Raw genomic sequence first — 12,860 nt, forward strand, 5'->3', positions numbered from 1 at the left:
TGTGGTGTATATGTGCCACATTTTCTTAATCCAGTCTGTCACAGATGGACATTTGGGTTGATTCCAAGTCTTTGCTATTGTGAATAGTGCTGCAATAAACATACGTGTGCATGTGTCTTTGTAGTAGAATAATTTATAATCCTTTGGGTATATACCCAGTAGTGGGATGGCTGGGTCATATGGTACATCTAGTTCTAGATCCTTGAGGAATTGCCATACTGGGACTAGTCCTTCTTCTTTAGTAGATAATCAAAAAACTAGATTAAAGAAAATAAAATTCTCCCTGCTTCTCTCTAACCATGAAAGAAAGCAAAATTTATGCCAATATTGCAATCCTAGGTTTAGATGAAATAAACGGACAGGCTAGATTATGGGATGTCCTCAGCAGCAGGTATTTCCTAATAAGAGATCAAATGCCAGACAGGCAGTTTGTAGGTGTATTAGTCCAAATTCACACTGCCATAAAGAAATACCCAAGACTGGGTAATTTATAAAGGAAAGAGATTTAGCTGACTCGCAGTTCCACATGGCTGGGGAAGCCTCAGGAAACTTACAATCATGATGGAAGGTGAAGGAAAAGCAAGTACTTTCTTCACAAGGTGTCAGAAAAAAGAAAGAGGACAGGGAAAACTGCCAGCCACTTTTAAAGCATCAGCTCTCATGAGAACTAACTCACTATCATGAGAACAGCATGGGGAAACCACCCCACCCCATGATCCAAGCGCCCCGGACCAAGTCCCTCCCTAGACACATGGGGATTATTGGGATTACAATTTGAGATGAGATTTGGGTGGGGACACAGAGCCAAACCATATCAGTAGGAAACATGTTTTTTTGAAAGTAGAAAAAAATAAACATAAATTCTTGCTCTGTAATTTGCCATCTGAGCATGGCTAAATTTTAAATCTCATTACATCCAAGTGTTGTCATCGATAAAGTAGGGACAATAATGCCCATTTCATAAAACATTTCTTTTTTTAAAAAAATTGAGATATAATCACATACCTTAAAATTCAACATTTTAAAGTATGTAAATCAGTGTTGCTTTCTTGTGTAGTGACAGAGTTGTGCAACCATCATCACTATCTAATTCCAGAATATTTCCGCATGCCAAAAACAATCCCTGTACCTATTAGCAATCACTTTCCATCTCCCTGTCTCCCAGTCTCTGGCAACCACTAATCTACTTTTAGTCTCCATGGATTTGCCCATTTCAGAAGTTTTGTATAAACTGAACCATCTGGCTTCTTTCATTTTGCATGATATCTTCAAGGTTCATCCATGTTTTAACTTTATGAGATTTTTGTGATTAAAAAAAAAGCCTCCATCCAAAGGCATAGAGGTTATGTCAACCCATCATTTCAGGCAATGTAGAAATTCTCGCTCACAACATCCTTGGCTGAGTGTTCTTCAGACTCTTCTTGAAAACCTCCAGGCACTGGGAACTCACTATCGACAAAAGTCGACTTTCACCATGGCTGCAAAATTCTGACTGTCTAACAATTCATCCTTGGATTGAAACACAATGAACATCCCATTACCTATCACCAATTAATCCTTGTTACGCATTGAGTACTGCTCCCCAAAGAATGGTATATGGAACTTCCAATCCCCAGCACCTCAAAATGGAAACTCACTTGGAACTAGCCTTAATAGATAAACTCAAGTTGAGGCAAGGTATTTAGGGCAGACCATAATCCAATATGACTCATTTTTGAAAACGGAAATTTGGAGACAGAAAAACACAGAGAGAATGTTGTGTGAACATGAATGAAGGCAGAAATTGAGATAATGCTTCTACAAGCCAAAGAGTCCAAAAAATTGTCAGCAAATCTCTAGAAAATAAGAAAGAGGCTTAGAACAGATTATTCCTCCACAATCCTCAAAGGGACCACCCCTCCAACACACATTGACTAAAACATTGATCTTATATTTCTAGTCTCAAAAACTGTGAGACCACAAATTTCTGTTTCTGAGAGCCATTCTGTCTGTGGTACTTTTTACAGAGACCCCAGGAAACTAATATAGTCCTAGTTTTCTGCTCTGATACCATGCAGATTGCCTCTTTCTTCCCCTATTTGACATGAGCTCACCTGTTCCATCTTGAGGGCTCTTCTCCAGCATTGGGGTCATCTTGCTTCAGCCAAACTCCCTGCAGTCTGCTCCCTGGATCCTCTGCTCTCCTCCCAGCACACAATGGCTAATAAATAAATGCATGTTTTCAGAATGCAGATTGAGGCTTGAACAGTCAATGTTAACATACAAAATATTTTCCTTTGCCAATTTGTTTGAATCATTGTGCTCTACACTCTGTATAGGAGAGTCTCACATTATTCAGTACCTGCTGGAATTTTAGCAAAATTAATAAAGAAGGTTGGCATAGGTGAAGTGGGGTTTGACCTGAGTGGAGCTTCCTCCAGAATATATCCCAAATGTTTTGCACCACTCTTACATCTCTTATCCCAGTCAGGCCATCAGCACTTCCCATCTAAACTTCTGAGGCAGCCTCCCAACTGCTATTTCTGACTCCATTCCTGTCTGCCTTATGGTTCATCCTCCAGTCAACAGTGATATTTTTTAAAGCACAAATTAGATTATGTATTAATATCTTTGAATGCATTTTCACTACGATTAGATGAAAATCCTCACCTTGGTCTACACAGTCCTACAGGATACAGCCCCTGCTAGCCTCTCCAAATTTGCCTCCTATTTTTCTCCTCCATTCCTCAGCAAGCTTCCTCTACTTCTGAACACACAAGGTCATTCCCACATCTGGATTCTTATCAGAAATGAGATATTTCTCTGCCTCCAGAGCTTTATTTTTTGTATATCTGGATTTTTCATTATTGAGACTTCAACTCAACTGTCCCCTCCTCAGAGAGGTCTCACTTGGTCACCCTAACTAAAGGTATGTTCTCTACCCCATGTTTCTCGTTATTCCAGGATTCCTTAGAATAAGGAATTCTGGATTAGATAAGGGATTAGATAACTAAGGATTAAATAAAGGAATCTAGTCTCTATCTCAGGATTCTAAAAAGAGAGTATGTGTGTGTTTATGTATGTGTGTGTGCATTCATACATGTCTGCCCTAAATTTTTCATTTTCCAAAATTAACTGATATCTTTACATGTTTATTATCCATCTTATTCACTACTCTATTTCCAGCGTTCAGAATAGTGACTGGCAAACAATAGTTGCTCCATACACACTTGTTGAAGACAGGGATGCCCTCTTATTCTGAACATAGTACTGAAAGTCCTAGCCAGAGAAATCAGGCAAGAGAAAGAAATAAAAGGCACCCAAATAGGAAAAGAAAAACTCAAGCTTACTGTCTTCACTGATGATATGACTCTATATCTAGAAAACCCTGAAGATTCCACCAAAAGACTCCTAGATCTGATAAATGACTTCAGTAAACTGTTAGGATACAAAATCAATGTACAAAAACCAGTAGAATTTCCATACACCAGCAATATTCAAGCTGAGAGGCAAAATCAAGAACGCAATCTCGTTTACAATTGCCACAAAAAGAAAAGAATATTTAGGAATACAGCTAACCAATGAGGCAAGATGTCTCTGCAAGGAGAATTACAAAACATTGCTGAAAGTAATTAGGTATGACACAAATAAAAGAAAAAGCACCCTATACTCATGAATTGGAAGAATCCACATCTTTAAAATGGCTGTACTGCCCAAAGCAATGTACAGATTCAAGGTTATTCCTATCAAACTACCAATGTCATTTTTCACAGAATTAGAAAAAAAATTTCTAAAATTCATATGGAAACAAAAAAGAGCCCAAATACCCAAGACAATTGTAAGCAAAAAGAATAAAACCAGAGGCATTACATTACCCGATTTATGCTAGAAGGCTGCAGTCATTAAAACAGCATGATACTGGTACAGAAACAGACACATAGACCAGTGGAACAGAATAGAGAACCTAGAAATAAACCCTTACAGCTACAACCATCTTATCTTCAACAAAGTCAACAAACATAAGCAATGGGGAAAGGAGTCTCTGTTGACTAAATGGTGCTGGGACAACTGGCTGTCCATACATAGAGGAATGAATCTGGACCTCTACCTGTCACCATATGCAAAAATTAACCCAAGATGATTAAAGACTTAAACGTAAGACCTCAAATTCTAAGCATCCTAGAAGAAAGCCTAGGAAATACCCTTCTTGAGACCGGCCTTGGCAAAAATTTATGGCTAAGTCCTCAAAAGTAATTGTAGGAAAAACAAAAGTTGACAAATGTGACCTAATGAAATGAAATAGCTTGTGCACAGGAAGAGAACTATCAACAGAGCAAACAGGCAACCTACAGAATGGGAGAAAATATTTGCAAACTATGCACCATCTGACAAAAATCTAACATCTAGGACCCATACGGAACTTAAACGACTCAATAAGCAAAAGACAACCCCATTTAAAAGTGGGCAAAGTGTAATTCTGCCGAGGCAGGCAGATCACTTGATCTCATGAGTTGGCGACCAGCCTGGGCAGCATGGTGAAACCCTGTCTCTACAAAAATATCGAAAAAAGTTAGCAGGGTGTGATGGTACACACCTGTAGTCTCAGCTACTCAGGAGGCTGAGTTGGGAGGATGGCTTGACTGGGGGAGGCTGAGGTTGCAGTGAGCCTAGATTGTGCCACTGTACTCCAGCCTGGGATATAGAGCCAGGCCTTGTCTCAAAAAAGAAAAAATAATAATAAAAGAAAAAGAAAAGAAAAAAGTAACCAAAACACATGTACAGATATTTCTCAAAAGAAGACACACAAGAGGCCAACAAACTTATTTTTAAAATTCTCCACATCACTAATCATCAGAGAAATACAAATCAAAACAATAAGGAGAGGCCATCATACACCAGTCAAAATGGCTTTTGTTAAAAAGTCAAAAAAAAAAAAAAAACAGATGTTGGCAAGGCTGTGGAGAGAAGAGAATGCTTATACTACTGTTGATGGGAGTGTAAATTAGTTAAGCCCCTGTGGAGAGCAGTTTGTAGATTTCTCAGAGAACTAAGAGTTAAACTATCATTCAACATTTGACCCAGCAATCTCACTCCTGAGAATATACCCAAAGGTATATAAACCATTCTACCAAAAAGACATATTCATTCACACATTCACTGGAGTCCTCTTCATAATACCAAAGATATTGAATCAGCCTAAGTTCTCATCAATGATGGGCTGAATTAGGGAAATATGATACATATACACTACGGAATACTACACAGCCATAAAAAAGAATAAAGTCATGTCCTTTGCAGCAACATGGATGCAGTTGGAAACCGTTATCCTAAATGAACTAATGCCAAAACAGAAAACCAAATACTGCATGTTCTCACTTATAAGTGGAAGATAAATATTGGGTACATATGCTCATAAAAATGGAAATAATAGAAACTGGGGACTCCTAGAGTGGAGAGGGAGAGAGGAGAGTAAGGGTTGAAAAAAACCTCCCTATTTGGTACTATGCTCACTACCTTGCTGATGGATTCATTTGTACTCCAACTGCAAACGTCAACATCATGCAATGTACCTTTTGTAACGAACCTTCACATGTACCCCCTGATTCTAAAATAGAAGTTCAAAAAAGAAAAAAATATACTTGTTGAAAGAAAAAAATGAATACATAAATAAATAATGGTGGAAAAAGAAATTGGAAGATGAAGCCAGCTTTGGAGCGGTAACATCTCTGAGTTATACACAAAACTATTGTTCTGTACTAAGGAAGTGTGGCAAATGTTCTTGGAGGCAAGTTGCAGTTGGAAATTGCTTGGTGAGGTGCACTTCTCTGCCCATGTGCCATAATACTCCTCTTTTCCACTGTTTCAAGATTTTGTGTAACGTCCAGAGGGGTTAAGAGTAAAGAATCTGGTATAGAAAAGCATGTCGCAGACTCCGAAGTCACAAGCAAAAGGCACATGGCAGATCACTCTCTTTACTCTGAGCATTTTTCCAGGGACCAGCTGGATTCTTACATATGTCACATCAGGTAGGTTAAAAAACCCAGAATTATTGTTTTCCAGAACTTCTCTGTCTGTAGACTTTCCAGGAGTTGCTGAAGATTTGGCTATTTTGCTCTCTAACCGCTGACAAAATGTCTGTGCCTCTCTGGAAGAAATCAGTTAGAGGAGGCATGTTTGTTAAAACACCCACAGACAATCCCCAGACAGAGAGCTGGAGGCCTGGCCCAGGGGCAGCCCAACCTGGAACAAATCAGCTCCCAATGAGATCCGCCCGAGTGGGAAATGGCTGACGGCATGCCACCTTATGCTCCACACCATCTGGCTCCCTGCACGCCCTTCCTAGCTGGAGTTTTAATTTCCGAACCAGACGCACTGCCACAATTACGCTTTCCTTCATTTTATGCATCCTGCTGTGGGAACACAGAAGCTCCTGGTAATTAAACGTCTACTTTGTGAACAGAGAGGAAATTTCCACACTTAACCATTGCTCTATTTGTTGGAGATAAAGCAGAGGAAATCCCAGGCCTTTAGCACCTGGAATAGATCCCAAGTGCCCTGGGCACTGACCCGTAAAATCCAAAAGCAAATCTATGTGGGATGGGGAGACATTGGGGTACAGGGGGATGTGGAGTTTGATGAAGTCTCTGGTCTCTTACCAGCTGTGTGTCTTTGAGCTACTGCTTCTATTTTGTGAGCCACAGTTTCCCTATCCATAAAAGGAGGAAACCAAGTGAGGCAGAGGTAAGTTTCAGTAAGATAAGACATGCCAGTGTTGCACTGGAGCATGTTCCACGCCTTCTTTCTTTAAGCACACGTAGACAACTGGACTTGCTGGTCCTATGAGGCACAGATATGGATTCTATTTGGCATACATACCCTTCAAAAATAACTCCAATATTTGAAAACCAAGGGATGGCATAAATGGTTTTCTGTTGACTTCCAAATTCTCCTGAAAAAGTGAAATATTTGATTATGTAGGGAGCATTTTCCTACACAGCAGCAATGAGCTGGGGCTGAGACACACCTCTAGCAAGGAATCCTTGAGACTAGCACTTACTCCAAGTGTCAAGTGCCTGTCAGGTGCCTTGGAAACTTGTCTAAATGCAGATTCACATTTAGTGTTTCTGGGGTTGAGCCCTAAATTCTGTATTTGTAACAGTGGCCCGCGATGTGGATGCAGGTGAGAATGGTGCCCTTTTTAAGCAGAGGGGGGTTGATGAGGCCTGAGCACACTGCAGCTCTCCCTTCTCTTCTCTTCCCTGTTGTCTTCCAACCCCAGGGATGAACAACAGGTGTCATTCGTCACTACACTCACTCTGCTGTCTTTCTCTATTAGAGGTCTATAGTTCTATACCTGCTAACTTTGCTCATTTATTACTTGCCAACTTAAGAATACATTTGAATATCTGACCCAGCTTTAAAGGGTATTTGGTAGCCCCAGTCTGTTTGCATCAGTCAAGAGTCCTACGAGGAAAACAGGCATCATCACTCTTTTCAATAGAGAGGATTTAGGTTACACAGGGAATGCGGAAACTCATGGTGAATTAACCCAGAGATAAGCAGTGGCAAGCAGCCATGGAGCCCTAGAGGAAAGAGGGACAAATGGAAGCAGCAGTATCCCCAGTGTCCAGGGTCCATATGGGGTCCCCGGGCAGACCCTGGGACCCTGGCAAGCCTGTTTGGCAGAAACTGTAGTCACAGAGAGGATCAGTTGCTAGCAGAGATGCTGCTTGAGATAGACAGAAATGGTGAGAGGTGTCCTGACTCCTCTCTTTCAATTAGTAATCTACACCAATGCCTCCCATTAGATAAACCCATCTGGAAGACAGCTGGCATGGGAGACAGAAGAATCCAGCCTGCAGTGGTCAGAATCCCCTCCCATGTGAAGCAGAGAAGCAGTGGGGTAAAATTCGATCTGAGGGCAGAGAAACCAGCTCTGGTACATTGCCCTTGGGTACATCCTCACTGCTGTTAAATGAAAGGAACACCTTAGACTAGATTCTTAAAGAGTCAAAATGTTTTTCCACATTTTCTTAAAACTGAAAGGTAAAAAATCATATCACCATTCAGCACCCGCAACGTATATATACAGGTTGTAACATTCTTGAAAAATTGGAAAGAGCCCTTGCTTAGGCATAAAGAAAAATATGCCGTGGTCCAAATATTGCCATATAATTATCAAATGACCTTGGTAAACTGATCTGATTGATTTGGCTTCCATATCCTTATTTGTTAAATTGTAATAATGATGCTTCTCTACCTATTTTATAGGATTTTTGTATGTAGAGAAATAATAGGCTGGATGCCGTGGCTCATGCCTGTAATCCCAGCACTTTGGGAGGCCTAGGCAGGAGGATCACGAGGTCAGGAGATAGAGACCCTCCTGGCTAATGCGGTGAAATCCTGTCTGTACTAAAAAAAAAAAAAATTAGCTGGGCGTAGTGGCGGGCGCCTGTAGTCCCAGCTCCTCGGGAGGCTGAGGCAGGAGAATGGCATGAACCCGGGAGACGGAGCTTGCAGTGAGCCGAGATCGCGCCACTGCACTCCAGCCTGGGCAACAGAGAGAGACTTGGTCTCACAATAAATAAATAAATACTACTAATAAAAATATTTTTCTTATTCATTTATTCACTGAAAGAGGGATTCATGAACGCCACCAAGCGTCATGGTTTCCACTGGTCATGGGATGTCTCCACTAGGAAACTTTCCTGAATCTCATTCTGTATTAGGCATTATATCGAAGGTCCTACATGTGCTTCCAAAGCCCCTGTGCTTCCCTATTACACTGGGCAGGGTCTAATAAGGAGACAGAAACCATGACAAAATCTGAAAGGAGACAGAAACTATACCAATATTTAAACAAGGACAATTTAATATAAAATATTATCAACTTGAAGCAAGAGACACCTGTATCACCACACTTACAACATTGATAATTTGTTTCCCCATGAGACTGAAGTCTCCTTTACAGCAGGAACGATATCTGTAATTCATCATTTTAATCTTAAACCCCAGGTCTCTCCATACCTAAGCATAGTATTTGACATTCAGTGACTGATGGATTATTGTTGAATAAATGAACAGAAGTTTACAATCTAAGGGAAACGAAAGTTTCAAAGCATTGTAATAGCTAAGTAGATATGATCTAGTGCAGTTCTGGATGAAGGCCAATGAAAGAAAGATGGGAACTGACATTACCAAGAGAGAAGCATCTGCACATACAAGAGGAACAAGAGAGAAAGACATATTCTGGAAACTACTGGTTATCCAGCTTTGCTAAGCATGAGTTTTGAGGAAGAAAGTAACATAATATGGAGTTGGAGACAGAAGGCAGAAGATACGCCAGGAAAATGAGTTTCAATCATATCTAGTTGGAGGAAAGCCATTAAAGAGGTAGGGCAGGAGACACGACAGAATTGGAGATGTGGGGTGGCAGATCATCCCGGCCCTCTGCCAGGGATGCTTTGGTTGACTGGAAAGGGTTGTAATTTTGAGAAGTAAAATACGTTGCATTTTATGTATATGAACACAAATGATACAATCAAAGAAAACCAATTTATAAACAAACAACCAAAAAAAAAAACAATTTATAAACAAAAACCAAGTATTGTAAGTGCTTGCTATCAGGAATCCTACATGGTTAATTCAAATATGATAAAGAGTAATGGAAATATTTCTATATTTCATAAAAGCTGGGTAGCCAAAATAAATACTGTTGTTGAATCAAAGAGTGCAAACAATAAACTGCCCTCAAAGGAGTTACCACCAAGTGATAATACCTGGGATTGAAATTGAGCAGAAGAAGATGTATTTCAAGTGCTTTTTGTCAGTATAGTTTTTGCTAATAGCTTCAAAATAAAAGCTCAAAATCACGATATGCAAATTCTTATGAAGTCACATAAAATGAAACTTTTCTTCACTCTTTTATTCTTTCCCATAAATTCACACATGGCACATAAAATTTAACAAAACCATTCTATTTTGGATAGACTTTTCTTGAAGTCTTTGCATTTAGTAAGTTGGCAATTTACCTAACCCCAGTGTGCCTTAGTTTTCTCATCTAGAAAGGGGACATAATTGCTATTTCCTAGTTGACTATTTAATAATTGTTTCAAAATATATTTTTAAGAAACAAAATATGATTTTGTTAAAAAAATTTCTCAAAAGCAAGAACTATATTTTACCTCATGTATATTTTAATTCATTCTCAGTGAATCATAATTTAATGAAATTATCGGGTAGTAACCCCAGTTACCAAGGAAAAATGAATCATAAAACATAAATGATTTATATATAAAGATCTTTCCACATGCCAGTTGGCATACTTCAGTTAAAAAAAAAAAAAAAGATAAATGGGGCCTGCCTATGCAGAGAGAAACATTCACTAAAGGAAAAAAATAAGATTAAATTTCTTGCCTACAACACACTGAGAAGAACAAACCGCTTCTATCATTGAGAACTACTCATTTATTTAGCTCTGCCTAATTAAAACCAAGTTTCTAAGGCAAGAATGCCTCATAAATTTTACCATGTAATAAACACATAGTTTTATTTATTGTTTAATTAAATTAGTTATATCTTGATATTTGCATTTCTATCAATCAGACTTTAAATTATATTGGTGCTTCAATTGGTATCCAAAGTTCCTCTAAGTAACAGTTGCCTTATCAGTTAAAAAAAAAAAAGGTGTGGGGGGGAACAGCTAACTCATGGCAGATGTGAGGATTTGACCATGATTATGCTTATGTGAGCCTTGCATGTGGCATACAAGAAATACACAGTGAATGTTAATATTTTTTATTTTAATTATAATTGTTTCAATTGCTGCTATTAATAAAAGCTCTTAGAACATCATCTAACACACCAATTTGTCAATAATTTTAAATTACTATATATTACATTAAAAGATGCATAATAAATGATTTATGGGTTACATGGAGATAAGAAGATATTAAGACATAATAGCCTATGTATTGATATACCCTTGTTTAATAAAAGTGGTTAAATTTGTGTCCATTACCACCCTCCAAAAAAAAAAGTCACATTGACCACCAAACTTAGAGTAATTTAAAACATACAGGGGATTTCAAATAGACCCCCTTCTCTTACATACTTGCCTGTTTGTTGTTGTTGGTTTGGTTTGTTTTTTGTTCTTTTTGGGGCTTAGTAGGAAAAGATTTCAACTAAAGATTAAAGTTGCCAGTACATCGCCTGGCTTTAGTGAAGCAAGTAGGAAGTCCATTGGACTTGGGGGAAATAATATTCATTCAAGTACGGAACCCAGGGTGACTTGTTAGTTTTGTGAATGTAATGTAGATAGGCGGACATTCTTTTAAGGAAATATGATAAACATGTCTTTTTTTTCTGAAATAATGTCTTACTAGCAGCTTGTATATTTCTGGAGAGGAGAATGGGTCTAGAAGCCTCTTGAAAGTAAGAGGAAAGAGACAAAGTCGGCTATATAGTAAGAGCTCAATAATACATGTTGGTTAAACTAATAAAGAAATGAATCCCAATCTTTTTCATTTTCTTAAGCTTCAGCATTACTAGTTATAGATATTGCTGTGGTGTTTGAAGACATAGTTACCGCTGTAAATTGGCAAGAATGCAAATTGGTACATTTCTGGAAAGCTAGTTTGAAATATAGAGCAAAAGCTTTTTAATTGCCTTTACCCATTACGGTCAAAGTAGAATAGTTTTTGAGATAAAATTCTCAGTGCAAAACTATGCTGAAAAACATATTTTTTAAAGAAAATCTACCAAAAATAACAGAGAGCTATTAAAGCAGCAAGTACTTGGAGGCCCAGAGTTGACAGAGGTGACTACAATATTTGGCACCACTTTTTACCTCAATTGATGTTTTTATGTCTCAAGAGCAGCTGACAGGCTCACAAGAAGAGACTAGCTTCCAGAATTCTGATGGGGCTCTAAGAGAGTCCTGGAATACATCTTGAGTTTTTTTTTTTAAATGCCTTTTAGCTGGAATTCCAAATGACTGAATCTAGCACAATGAAGCAGACTTCACAAAGACTAAGTTGCAACCTCCAAGAGAAGGCTAAAGAAGTATAATAAGTAAATTTAACATGGGATTCTCTGACAGGAAAATACATTAGTTAAAAGCTAAGGAAATTTGAACGTAACATTTAGTTTATAATGATGTATCAGTATTTGTTTATTAATTGTAACAAATTACCATACAATGTATGATGTTAATAATATGGGAAACTAGATGTGAGGTACATGGAAACCCTATGTGGTATCTCAACATTTTCCTGTTACTATCACATTGTACTAAAAATTAAGTCAATCAAAAAACAAAGATGTGACATATATAAATGGAAAAAATTATCTAATTAAAAACAGAAATTGACATACTGCATAAAAAATTAAGAACAAACAAAAACCTTTGTAACTCAAAATAGGCAGACTCTAAATATAAAGATACTAAGAAATTAGAAGGCCGGGCACAGTGACTCATGGCTGTAATCCTAGCACTTTGGGAGGTCGAGGCAGGTGGATCACTTGAGATCAGGTGTTCGAGACCAGCCTAGTCAACATGGTGAAACCCTGTCTCTACTAAAAATACAAAAATTAGCCAGGTGTGGTGGCAGATGCCTGTAGTCCCAGCTACTCAGGAGGCTGAGGCAGGAGAATGGCATGAGCTGGGAGGCAGAGCTTGCAGTGAGCCGAGATTGCACCACTGCACTCTAGCCTGGGTGACAGAGCAAGACTCTGTCTCAAAAAAAAAAAAAAGAAAGAAATTGGAAATAAAAGAATATAAAGAAATATGCCATAGAATCACTAAGCAAAAGAAGTCTGACAAATGTTAGAATATCAGAATATTATAGTTAATTATATTCATTATAAATATCAAAAGTTTA

At 38.4% G+C, this 12,860-nt stretch overlaps 1 long non-coding RNA gene across 1 annotated transcript in view; it reads right to left on the reverse strand.

The window, feature by feature from the left end:
* LOC108529517 (uncharacterized) overlaps positions 1-12,860 on the reverse strand; it is a 70,748-nt gene that overhangs the window by 20,191 nt on the left and 37,697 nt on the right. Inside the window, exon 2 of the long non-coding RNA XR_001885561.1 lies at positions 2,094-2,200. This is a non-coding gene — a long non-coding RNA (uncharacterized LOC108529517). The remainder of the gene's footprint in view (positions 1-2,093; positions 2,201-12,860) is intronic.

This window comes from Rhinopithecus bieti, unplaced genomic scaffold, assembly GCF_001698545.2.
Source record: "Rhinopithecus bieti isolate Rb0 unplaced genomic scaffold, ASM169854v2 scaffold_865, whole genome shotgun sequence".
NCBI classification, from domain to species: Eukaryota; Metazoa; Chordata; class Mammalia; order Primates; family Cercopithecidae; genus Rhinopithecus; species Rhinopithecus bieti.